General features: G+C 43.6%; 1 long non-coding RNA gene across 1 annotated transcript in view; it reads right to left on the bottom strand.

The window, feature by feature from the left end:
- Positions 1-4327, bottom strand: part of LOC138991814 (uncharacterized) — a 58138-nt gene extending 53811 nt beyond the window's left edge. The window contains exon 1 of the long non-coding RNA XR_011467704.1: positions 4202-4327. This is a non-coding gene — a long non-coding RNA (uncharacterized lncRNA). The remainder of the gene's footprint in view (positions 1-4201) is intronic.
- Positions 4328-13212: the final 8885 nt, after the last annotated feature.

Below are 13212 nucleotides of genomic sequence, written 5' to 3'. Positions count from 1 at the left end.
GTTTTCTGTATCTGTGTGTGTATTTCTGGAAAAGAATATTTTTATTGCAACAGTTTATAATATACTCTCAAGGGGGAAAAAATGCTATAGCAAGAACTGTGAGGAATAACCACATCACAGAAAGCAGGATGTGAAGAGATGTCTTCCAAGCACACAGAGGTGATGAGACGCACCAGATCGTTTCTGGAGAGCACAGAGACACTGTTCTGAGCGTCAGGTCGGGGGCAGGCCGAGTCACAGCCTCTCTCTCCTCATCAGTCTTGTACTCTCATCTTATTTTTTAAAAAAGCATGTCTGTTTCAGGTTTTAGCCACAATTTAATTTAAAGGATCTGAGCAAGTTATCACAGTGAAATCTAGTGACTGACGGTGGCATTTTATTTTATAGCAAAGGTCACTTTTAAGAAAGGGAAAGCACTACCCAGCTTTCAGCTCGAAAACACGTCGGGCGCCTGTACCTCTGTTCCCTGTGGACAACTCGTGCGGCTCTCCGTTCTGAAAAAGATGTCTTTTTGTTGATATTCAGGATTCTTACACGACTCTGACGGCCCCTGTTGGCAGTTCTCTGCTGCTCTGAAATGACGACCTGGAAACGGCACCACTGGGCGGGGGCCACGTTGGCGCCGCCCCCAGAGCTTCAGTTCCAGCGGCCTCATCAAAGGACCCAAGGCCGTCACTCTGATGAAGGGATGTGAGTTAGGCTAAGCGGCCAGGCCTCAGGAAGGCAGAGCCTCAAAACATTTTCATTTTATCACCACAATAGCATTTAAATCTGATTTTTTGGAACAAATTGTTCATGTGCAGCCAAGAGAATGTTCTGTGTTATGCTCTGAATTACTTTTCTTCAGTAAACATCCCTGGGAAATGCATGCACAGTTTCTTACTATTTGAAGCGGCATCACTGAGCAAAGACAGAGTAAAACCCAAGAAAAGCCCCTAGATGGATGGATGGGCACTTCAGAGCTTAAAGTGACAGATCCATGTCACTCTCCCTCTTCAAAATCCTTTACCAACGGGAATTTGCTGTCTGGCTCAGGAAACTCAAACAGGGGCTCTGTATCAACCTAGAGGGGTGGGATGGCGTAGGGGATGGGAGGAAGATTCAAAAGGGAGGGGATATATGTATACCTGTGGCTGATTCATGTTGAGGTTTGACAGAAAACAGCAAAATTTTGTAAAGCAATTATCCTTCAATTAAAAAAAATTTTTTTAATCCTTTGTCTTCTAATTTCTCCAAAGAAGACATACAGATGGCTAATAAACACATGAAAAGATGCTCAACATCACTCATTATTAGAGAAATGCAAATTAAAACTACAAGGAGATATCACCTCACAACAGTGAAAATGGCCATCATCAAAAAATCTACAAACGAAAATTGCTGGACAGAGTGTGGAGAAAAGGAAACCCTCTTGCACTGTTGAGAGTGCAAATTGTTATAACCACTATGGAAAACAGCACACAGTTTCCTTAAAATACTAGGAATAAAACTATCATGTGACCAAAAAATCCTACTACTGGGCATACACCCTGAGAAAACTGTAACTGAAAAAGACACATGTACCCCAGTGTTCACTGCGGCACTATTTACAATAGCCAGGACACGGAAGCAGCCTAGACGTCCATCAAGATGAGTGGATAAAGAAGGTATGGTACATATGCACAATGGAATATTACTCATCCATAAAAAGGAACCCTTTGAGTCAGTGCTAATGAGAAGGATGAACCTGGAGCCTGTCATACAGAAGTAAGTCAGGAGGAGAAAAACAGATATTGTGTATTAGCACATAAACATAGAATCCGGTGTAAGTCAGGAGGAGAAAAACAGACATCGTGTATTAACACATAAACATAGAATCCGGTGTAAGTCAGAAAGAGAAAAACAGATATCGTGTATTAGCACATAAACATAGAATCCGGTGTAAGTCAGGAGGAGAAAAACAGACATCGTGTATTAACACATAAACATAGAATCCGGGAGGGTGGCACTGACGAGCCTACGTGCAGGGCGGCGATGCAGATGCAGACGTGGGGAGCAGACTTCGGGCCGGGTGGAGAAGGCGAGGGCGGACGAGTGCGGCAGTGGCAGGGAAGCACATGAGTCACCATAGGCAAGCTAGACAACCCGCGGGAATCTGCTCTGTGACTCCAGGAGCTCAAGCCAGGGCTCTGTGACAGCCTCAAGGACTGGGACGGGGTGGAGGTGGGAGGGAGATTCAAGAGCGGGCACACTTGTACACCGATGGCTGATTCACATTGGTGTACGGCAGAAACCGGCACAATACTGTACAGCACTTATTCTTCAGTCAAACAAATTTTTAAAAATCCTTTGTCTTCTAAATTAAACATATGTATATATCATACGATACCACTGATACGTGGAATCTAAAAATATGACACAAATGAACGTATCTAGAAGTAGAAACAGACCCACAGGCATAGAAGCAAATCTATGGTTACAAAGCTGACAGGAGGGATAAGGGTTTGAGATTAAAACATACACACGACTATGTACAAAATAGATAAACAACAGGACCTACTGCCTAGCACAGTGAATAGACTCAGTTTCTTCTAATAACATATAATGGAAAAGAATATGAAAAAAATGTATATGTGTGTACACATACACACATATACTCTGAGTCTTTTTGCTGTACACCTGAAACTAACATGTTGTGAATCATATACTTCAGTAAAAAATAAAATAAATCCTTTGTCTTCAATTCAATTTTTTTCTGCCTTGTCCTCATTTCACTCTTTCCCTCTCAGGCTCTCCCCCAAGCACAACTTCCTAATTTACATATTACATATTCCTAAACTTCAAATTTACATATTACATCTTTTACATATTGCATTGACAAAAATATACAGATTTTGATGAGTAAACACTTACTCATCAAAAAATACTGAGTCTCCAATATATCATATACTGTCCTAGAAACTGGAATTACTATGTTAACCAGTGGAGAAGGAAACGGCAACCGTCTCCGGTGTTCTTGCCCAGAAAATTCCATGGATGGAGGAACCTGCTGGGCAGTAGTCCGTGGGGTCACCAAGAGGCGGACACAGCAGAGTGACTAACACACACACACACACACACACGCGTTAACCAAAAAAAATATATTTGTGGGGTTTATTAGTAATGGGAATTAAAACCTGAAATTCCTATTTCACTACTAAACCTCCCCTCCTTTTGTCCATCTGTCCATCCATCACTTTGCTCCGTGTACATATTAATTGCCCCTTATCCGTTCCTGCCACAAACACAAAGGAGATAGGAAACAGTAGTATTTTAACTGATATGTTCAGGAACCAGTAATGCCAAGCCGTCAAAATGCTAAAAATAGATGCCAGCCCTCCCTGTTCACAGTCAACAACAGCAGAGGGAAAATAAAAGATTTTAAATTATCAAACCAATCGAAGAGTGCATTTCAAGCTCCCAAGCTGGCTATCAGATTGGATATAACTAGGATTTTAAAAGTGAGCCAAACACCTGTGCAAACTCCTTAGCACCTGTGTGTCCCCGGCCCCACTCGTTTGGGAGGAGAGGGTCACGTTTATAGAAGCACGGCGGTTGTCTAACTCTTCCCTGGCCTACTGGTGAGTGTTTTCCAGGTCCCCTTAGACGATCCCCGAGGACAGCGGCTGGGACTGAAGAGCCAAGGGCTTGCAGTCACCGCTCCCTATTGTTCTGCTCTGGCTTCCGACCTGGCTCCATGGGGCGCGGGCCGCAAGCCTCCAAGCTCCGTGAAGCCTGGGGATGTGCGATTTCACCGCCGCTGCCTCTGATGACAGCTTCTAGCAGTGTTATCTGAGGTCACGCTGTGCTCGGGCTGTGCTTTGCTAAAGCTGCCCGATCTCCTGTATGCAAGCGCCCTCCCCTGCGGACTGCCCAGTGCCCTCAACAGAAAAACAGACAGCGCCCCCCACCCCCTGTTGCTCTCCACTAAATATACCTTGTTAGTAGTTCAGAGTGCTGCCCCACACAAAGCACGCACAAGAAGCAAACGCCTGGCTTATTTACGCGCGGATCTGCAAAACGCCGGGCCTCTGGGTAACTGTGTCGGATGCAGAGTCAGAGGCCAAGGCCGAGCCGCCCACCTCCCCTAACAAACTTAAGCCTTCAAGCCGGCGTGACTGGCACACTCAGAGGCCTGGCAGGACTGCCAACCAGACTCCTACACTTACTCAGACAGCCCTACCTTACACGCCCAGGTGCGCGCAGAACAGACAGGGCTTCGAGAATGAGGGGAAGCCGGCGGCGGCCAGGACGGCTGTACGGAAGACGTGCCCGAAGACACAGCGGGACGCGTGACAGTGAACACGGGCAGCCCGCGAAGACGTTCTCGTTAGCTCGTTCGGCTGCCCTTGCCCTGCCTCCCCTATTCTTCGGTTCTTCGCTCTGCCTGGTCTGAGACAGAACTTCGGGCGCTTCCATGAGGACACGGGAGGAAGCAGGGAGCTCCCTCTGCCGGGACCTCCAGGCAGCCCCAAGTTCAGCTGTGTCTTTTCCATTGCTTGCTGAGACCACAGGAAAGCAAAGGAGCAGCAACTCAGGACCAATGAAAACAATCAGTGCTGCTCATCTTAAACTTAGACTCACCTTTTTTTCATTGAAGTACAGTTGATTTATAATATTATATTAGTTTCAGGTATACAGCATAGTAATTCAGGCTTTTTTTTGCAGATTAGACTCCACTGTAGGTTATTACAGGTAACGGCTAGAATGCCCTCTGCGTGCAGTATAAAGTTTGTAATTTATTTTATGCAGAGTAGTTTGTATCTGCTTACCCCATACCCCTAATTTATCCTGCCCTACCCACTTCTTGGAGAAGACAATGGCACCCCACTCCAGTCCTCTTGCCTGGAAAATCCCATGGATGGAGGAGCCTGGAAGGCTGCAGTCCATGGGGTCGCTAGAGTCTGACACGACTGAGCAACTTCCCTTTCACTTTTCACTTTCATGCATTGGAGAAGGAAATGACAGCCCACTCTAGTGTTCTTGCCTGGAGAATCCCAGGGATGGCAGAGCCTGGTGGGCTGCCTTCTGTGGGGTGGCACAGAGTCGGACACGACCGAAGCAACTTAGTGGTTAATGCTACCCACTTCTCTTTCCTCTTTGATCACCAAAAGTTTGTTTTCTACATCTGTGTAGATTCATCTTTCGGGCGTGGTCTAGCTCACAAGACCTTCTTCAGAATATGGGTTGCAGGCCCTTCCCAGGATAAGTGCATACAGACCAGGACGTATGCAGATGGGATGTCACATGCGAGCACCCCCCTCTCTAACGGATAAATGCCAGTGAACAAAGCTCTCCCTAAAGAGATCAGCTCGTCCATCTCCCTCAGCAGGAGAAAGAGAAACCAGAGGCTTTCTCTGTCCTGCCTAAGGGGGTTTGGGACAAAAGTTCATTCAATCCTCAAGCCCAGAATATACCAAGAAAGGAGCTTGAGAAAAGAGGCGTGAAGTGTTTTTCTCTACAGATTTCAGAAGAGTGAATGTGCCTTCTGTATCGTTTCAAATTTCGGAGAAGCTTCACCTCAGTGTCGCTGGCAGTCTCCTGCCTCCCTCTGAAACTCAAGGTCAGTCCACACAGGCACTGGTTGAGGACGCTCTGCACAGCGTTTAAAATCACCTTCTCCCTGCCAGTGTTTTGGGGCCGTGATTACACCCACATACACATTCTCCCTGCTCAGGAGGAGTCATTCCCAAGAGGTCTCCTCTCATCCGTACAGATGGATTCCTGGTGATCCCACCCTTCCAGCCCTCCAGACGGGCCTCAACACACCTAGGCTGAGCACAACCCTGGCTCTGCTGAAAGCAAGACCTATCACTGACCTTTGTAGTCACGTATATTTACCTTTATGCTCAGCTTACTAAACTGTTCACACTGCCTGAAGTGTGTGCGCTTAGCTGCTCAGTCGTGTCCGACTCTCTGTGACCCCATAAACTGTAGCCCACCGGGCTCCTCTGTCCGTGGGATTCTCCAGGCAAGAATACTGGAGTGGGTTGCCATGCCTCCTCCAGGGGATCTTCCCAACACGGGGATCAAACCCAGGCCTCCCTCATTGCAGTCGGATTCTTTACTGTCTGAGCCACCAGGGAAGCCCTCCTGAGGTGTACAGATGACCTGTGAGTATATACACCTATATTCGATCCAAATATAGGCCAAAGATTGAGGCCAAAGACTTCATGAAATTATAAACCTACACTAGAATATGCAATCCTTCATCCCCTCTCCTCGGAAATCAGCCCCAGTTATTTTCAAATTTCACATAGCTATGAACTAGGGAAATACCTTTCATGGGTCTAGGCCTAAATTCTAGACTGCTGCTTTATTTGGTTTTACTTTTATAATATAATTAGTAAAGCTTACTGTGCTGCCTTTGGACTGAAATATTTGGATATTGTCTTCAAGGTGTCTATAATTACTGTACTTTTATATTTCTGAAATTATAAGGCCTTAGTTAAACTTATCAATTAAAAAACAGCAAGCATTTTGACTAAAATTCTTTGCAAAGGAGTGAAAAAACAGCCTGGAATTGAAGACTTTTCCCTAACCTGCTCAAGACAAAGTAAATTGAGTTTGGAACACAGAGGGGAAAATGAAGTTCTAAAGAAATATCACATAAAGGGAGCCAGATCTGGTACTTTGCAAAATAATACTGCCATTGTGTTTAAATAAAAAAACGAGAAAATTGATTACATTAAATGTTCCTGGTCTTTGTGGTAAATTGCATTATTAGCTCCAAATTCTTTAAACCCACCCCCCTGTTTCCATACCTCTTTCTAAATTGTGCCAGTTCCAGCTTAGGTTTTAAAAGGTCTGAGTGTTTCTATTGGCCTTCTTGTGTTTCTGCCGGATACGAGAAGTTCATGCCTGGCTTGCCTGCCAAGCAAGGACGAGTCACTCGTGGAACAGAGCCGTCCATCCAAGCTGCTCCAGTCCACCAGCCTGGATCAACTAGCCCCCAGGCAACCCACAGACACGTGAGTGAGTCTAGCCGAGAGCAGCGTAGCTGACTGGCCGATCCCGGTCTAGACCTCCTGACTCCAGGCTGCCCTGCAGACACACAGGAAGAGAATAATGCTTTTGTCACAGACCACGAGGACTTTTCTTCCTTATTTTGTTATTTGTTATTTAACAATACTTCTTATTTTTTTAACCAATACCGTCTAATTAATAGGATGTATAACCTTGAAAAATATTAACTTTAATTCCACTTATAAATTTGTTCCTTTGGAAAAGTTAAATTCTAACTCCTCTTGAAATTAAAGTTGCTACATAGAGCAAAGCATTGGACTTTCAAGCCAAAGCGTGATAGAGTGATCAGATGCATATTTTACTCTGTGTTTTAAAGTGAGTGTGATATATGGACACACACACACACAATCTAATTGACCAGAGATGACAGAAAATAGAAATCAAGATACAAGGACAGCCCACGGACTTTTTAGTAGAATTCTGAGCAAAACGCCTTAGCCAACCTGACAGATTTATAACTGACCAGTAGCCTGGTTCCATCTTACAAATTTCCAAAGGAAGACTTTGTTCCACCTTACCAACCATTCCACACACTCCAGTTCAGGAAAGGACCACTCATCTCTACACTGTGTAATCCCAGCGAACTTTCTAGGAGGCAGAGATACAGTGATAGCAACTCGACAGCTACCTTTAGCCATTTACTTTTAGCAATGTAGTCACTCGCTAAACAAGGATTCCCTACAAAGACAAATCAACATCTATATTCCACCTTTGCAAACTATTTCTAGAAGCCAGTGATTGGCATTAATCAGCAAGCACCTTTCAAGCTTCTGAAATCGGATAAGAAGATGGAGCTTCATTATCCCAATTTCTGTTCTTTCTTTTCTTGTCCAGGGTGAAATGAAACCACTCCACGGGTCTTCATGCTAGGAAATAATGGAAAATCATTTATTTAAATTAAAGCAATTTATTAGTCTTTTATTTGCTAACAAGTTACCTTCAATTATTGAGAATATAAAACTATTGAAAAGTGGTATTCCCTTGGTTTGTTTTAAATTAATTATCATCAACTCAGCTCTGTGGAGTTTATTAAGAAATTAAATCTTTATGAATATAAAATACACTTATAAGAATAAAAAATGAGAAAGCTACTTTATCTGCCAAGTAGCTGAGAATTTTATATTTAAATTCATTCAAAGTAGTTCTGAAGCAGTTTAAATTCTGCAGAATGTGAACATTCACTGACTCCTTCTTTAAGAGTTAGAATGACGCACTTCTGTATATAAAATAGATAACCGATGAGAACCTCTGCACAGCACAGGCAGCTCTGCTTAATGCTCTCTGGTGACCTAAACGGGAGGAGATTTTAAAAGCAGCGGATACCTGTATGTGTATGAATGATTTACTTTGCTTTTCAAAGAAACTGATACAACATCCTAAAGCAACTATGTTCCAATAAAAAAATAGAATCCCTACAGTTTCATTCATTGGGCCTGATATGAGGATATGCATAAAATTTCATGTAAACCTGAGAAAGTACCGCTTTGTCCTGAAAAACCTGTTTTTTAATCGTTCATTCAAAAACAGTTAGCGAGTGCTGTCCTAGTCAGGGCCCCCGCAGGAGACAGACGGCACCCTCAAATCAGGAGGTTTGCAGGGGGGGCTCCTTCTAGCAGGCGGGCAGGCTGAACAGCAGGGCAGACGCGCTGGATACAGCGTCAGATCTGCAGGGCCCCTGAACCCACGGTGCAGAGTGGAGGGGCGTGTCACCACCAGCCCTCGGCGCGGTCAGTGGCGGAGGACTGCCTTAGGGAAGCAGTGACTGCAAGCCGGAGGCCTCCGCATCAGCTCTCGGTAAAATGCGGCAGAACACGACCTGCCTTTTGAACCCGTGTCGGTGCTAACTCGGATGCTGTCTGAGTTTAGGCAAGCATGCACACACTCCGCCTTCCCTCGCGCTTCCGTTAATCACAGGTGCTGGGTTCAACGCTCTCCAAATCTTCTTCCAGGGCTAACACTTCACACTCGGCTTTCGCGTTGGACCATGTGTTCCAATTCTGTGTTCAATTCTTCTTGAACACAGAATTGAACACCCTCCCTGAAAGACAAGGGCGGGGGCTGTTTTGGGTCTTCCTTGCGGCATGGAGGCTTTCTCTAGTTACCGTGCTGGGGCTTCTCTAGCTGTGGTGTGCAGGCCTACTTGCTCGGGGCAGGGGGATCTTAAGTTCCCCGATTGGGGAAGTCCCATCAGATTCATTCTTTTGACTTACTCACTTAAACAGCTTTATTTGACCTAGCCTAGCATCTTACTCGTTAAAAATGGTTAATAGATGATTTCTGAATCAAATGTAGTTACACTGACTGCAGTAGGATACCATCACTTTATTTTTATCTACCCACTGGATTACCTTTCTCTGATTTTCAGCAACTTGATAAACAAAATAGCAGTTTTGAATAATTACAGTATGTATTAGCTTTTTAGGCTTTTCATACCTGCTACCTCATTATACCATCATAGATTCTTTTATAGCATTTTTCCAATCATAAATAAATGTATTTAATTATATAAAGTTGAAGTATTAGAGAAACAAAAATTTTTATTTATTTGCATTCAGTACATTTTACCTTGTATGTTACAAATTTGAGATTATTCTGAAGACTATTTCATTCTTTTCATTTAACATGTTGTAATAATATCCCATCTCTTCAAACAGTTTAGAACATACTATCAAATCATTGCTGATTCTCTCCTGAAATAGTTGTTTTTTCAGAGGAAGTTATTTTCTTAACAATTTATAGGTGCAGAAACTTGAGCATAGAAAATTACAGTTTTCTGATATATGATAAGTGAATATTTTAAATTACTGTGACTTCTCCTGATATAACTTTTTCCACTGAAACATGAAGATGTTCCCCAAAATGTTTATTCTGGTGATCAATGATTATGATAAATATCACATAAAATCAATTTTTCATCAAAATCCTCAAAGAAATTACACAGAAGATATATATTTTTATTAGAAGTAGATATATAATAAATATAGATGGATGGATGGATAGATGAGTAGATATAATGAGCAAATAGATGAATGGATAGATTTGATGAATCTGAGCTGGACTGCTTTTTCCATTGAGACAAATAACCAAAGTCTGCATTCAGTTCAGTTCAGTTCAGTCACTCAGTTGTGTCCGACTCTTTGCAACCCCATGGACTGCAGCACACCAGGCTTCCCTGTCCATCACCAACTCCCGGAGTTTACTCAGACTCATATCCATTGAATTGGTGATGCCATCCAACCATCCCATCCTCTGTCCTCTTCTCCTCCTGCCTTCAATCTTTCCCAGCATCAGGGTCTTTTCCAATGAGTCAGCTCTTCGCATGAGGTGGCCAAAGTATTGGAGTTTCAGCTTCAACATCAGTCCTTCCAATGAACACCCAGAACTGATCTCCTTTAGGATGGACTGGTTGGATCTCCTTGCAGTCCAAGGGACTCTCAAGAGTCTTCTCCAACACCACAGTTCAAAAGCATCAATTCTTTGGTGCTCAGCTTTCTTTATAGTCCAACTCTCACATCCATACATGACCACAGGAAAAACCATAGCCTTGACTGGACGGACCTTTGTTGGCAAAGTCTGCATTAGAGTACAATATTTGGGAAGAGACTGAAAGTTTAACGTTTCCTCTATGCTTCAGAGCTAAAATACTGAGCCTGATAGTAAATCTTTACCTAGCTAGTCTCACCAGAAAATAAGAACTTGTGAAGCACTCTTGAAAGGGGTGGACCTTTGACCATACCCAAAGTTATCCCAGCTGCATCCCACCAGCCCATCTCACATGGCTGCTGAAACACTGTACCCAGTGGAAAGAGTCACTATGATGCTTCCTGCAGTGCAGATGGGCATCCCTCATGCAAGCTTGCAGGAGCACCCGACATCCTGCTTCTTGCAGAATGGTGAACGATATTTGCTTCTTCTACCCCAAAATAACTCTAAGTTAGTTCTTCAGTTCTGGAGAAATTACTTAGTATAAGTGAACTCAATTACAATATCTGAAACAAGAAGACCATGCAATGGGAATAAACTTTGCTATCGCTGAAGAAAGAGAGACTGAGGAGAGGAAGCAGGGAACATCTGCCCGTCCTGGCTGGAGGAGGAACTGCATTCTCCCTCCTGGGATCTGACTGGCTTGTGGTGCCAGCAAGCCGCACTGTCTCTCACTTGAACTCTCACCGCCTTGCCCATAAATGTGTAAGTATGTGAGTTGCACGTATTTATGGATGAAATGATAAAGACTCCTTCAAAGAAGTATAACACTATGTCCACTTAAGAAAAATTACTAATTTCTCAATATCTTTCTGTTTCTCTCTCTCTCCTCATTTTCGGTGTGTGTTCAAACCAGGATCTAAAAGTTTCATGCGGTTCACCAGGTCAGCAAAAAGCTGCTACATCCCTTCCGTCTGTTTCAATCTCTCTCTTTTTACTCCCTCACTCTCCGTTTGTTCCACTTGTAAAATCCAGGTGCTTCTCTTGTGGAGTTTCTCTCTATGTGCATTTTACAGGCCACAAACCCGTGTTGTCATATAGTATGTTCCTATGCTTCTATATTTCCCATGAACTTATATTCATTTCTTTGCTTCCTATGGATCTAGAGGCCTAATCAGATTCATGCTTCATTTGAGGGGAAGGCGGGAGTAGTTCTCTCGTTCTAATATCCAAAGGAAGTGGTTGGGTTTCATATGTCATATAATCAGAGAATCATTTTGCTTGCTTTTAATTTCTGTTCTACCTATAAATTTTCCAAGAGACTGTAGAAAGGACAGACACACCCTGGCTGCTGGACTCTGACCTTCTGTGACAAGGGAGGAAGGACCATCTGTTATAAACACGGAGCCTCTCTGACTCCAGGTTAGCAGTTGGCTGCATCTGCACCAATCTCACGCTCTCCCAAGTCTCAGCCCTGAAATCAGGTCTCCGTTACAGATTCTGCTTTCCCCTCCTATCCTTTGTTCCATCAAAGGTCTTCAGTAAAGACCCTCTCAATCCCTTAGATCCCTCCCCATTAAAGGATGAATCTTGGCCTTGAACATCTAGCTCATAAAGTCCCCATGATCTCAACACTATGAGCTCCTCCAGCCTTTGACCTGTTACAAAGGGGATTCACTGTCCTTACTGTTATATGTCTAAGGGAAACACTTGCTGTTCAGTCATGTCCGACTCTTTGTAACCCCATGGACTGTAGCACACCAGGCTTCCCTGCCCTTCACCAGTTCCAGGAGTTTGCTCAGACTCATGTCCATTGAGTCAATGATGTCAGTCAACCATCTCATCCTCTGTCGTCCCCTTCTCCTCCTGCCTTCAATCTTTCCCAGCATCAGGGTCTTTTCCAATGAGTGGGCTCTTCACATCAGGTGGCCAAAGTATTGGAGCTTCAGCACCAGTCTTTCCAATGAACATTCAGGGTTGATTTCCTTTAGGACTGATGAGTTTGCTCTCCCTGCTATCCAAGGGACTCTCAAGAGTCTTCTCTTGAAAAGAGAAACACTACCCCCTTCTCAAAGCAAAGACACTTTTCTAAAATGATGTACTGTTTCCATCTATACAGTGAAATAGCAGGCAACTCTAACTGACAAGCCCAGTCTCCATGATATAGGATTTAACACAAAGAATAATATAATAGGATTATAGGATTTCATGGAACAGGTCACAATAAGTCAAGGAAACCTTTACAAAGGGTCCCTGATATAATCCTTAAAGGAACGTTGCCAGTTAGCCTCATCGTCCTCATTCCACCAGTCAACGAGAAACTTGCCAAGGGATGTAAAACTCTCTTTCTATTACAACATATGGCATTTAATCAATATTCAAATTAACAATGGCTGTCCAAAGTCAGACAATGACAAGAAAAAAGGAAAACCTATTTTAAAAATCTGCATGGGTCAGACTATAGGCAATATTCATTCTGCATTGAAACTGGTGCAGCAATCTTTCAGAATCAAGGGAAGAAAAAATAAAGAGTAAAACTCCACATACTCTTCTGGGTCCAGGAGATTGGCAGGTCACCCTGGGGGGTAATCTCCTGCTACTGATGGAGATGCCAAGTGCTGGTGCTGCAGAGGCAAGACACAGCTTGGCATTGTTCTGCTTTTGGCTCCAAAACCATAAGCTTGTTCCTTCTAAGCTGTTTATCTCTCCTCACCCCATTCTCTCACTTGGTGTCATCAGTGCTTT

Source organism: Bos mutus, chromosome 1 (genome assembly GCF_027580195.1).
Source record: "Bos mutus isolate GX-2022 chromosome 1, NWIPB_WYAK_1.1, whole genome shotgun sequence".
NCBI lineage: Eukaryota > Metazoa > Chordata > Mammalia > Artiodactyla > Bovidae > Bos > Bos mutus.
Note: the sequence above shows the minus strand (reverse complement) of the source record. Positions and strands in the feature narration are given on the sequence as shown.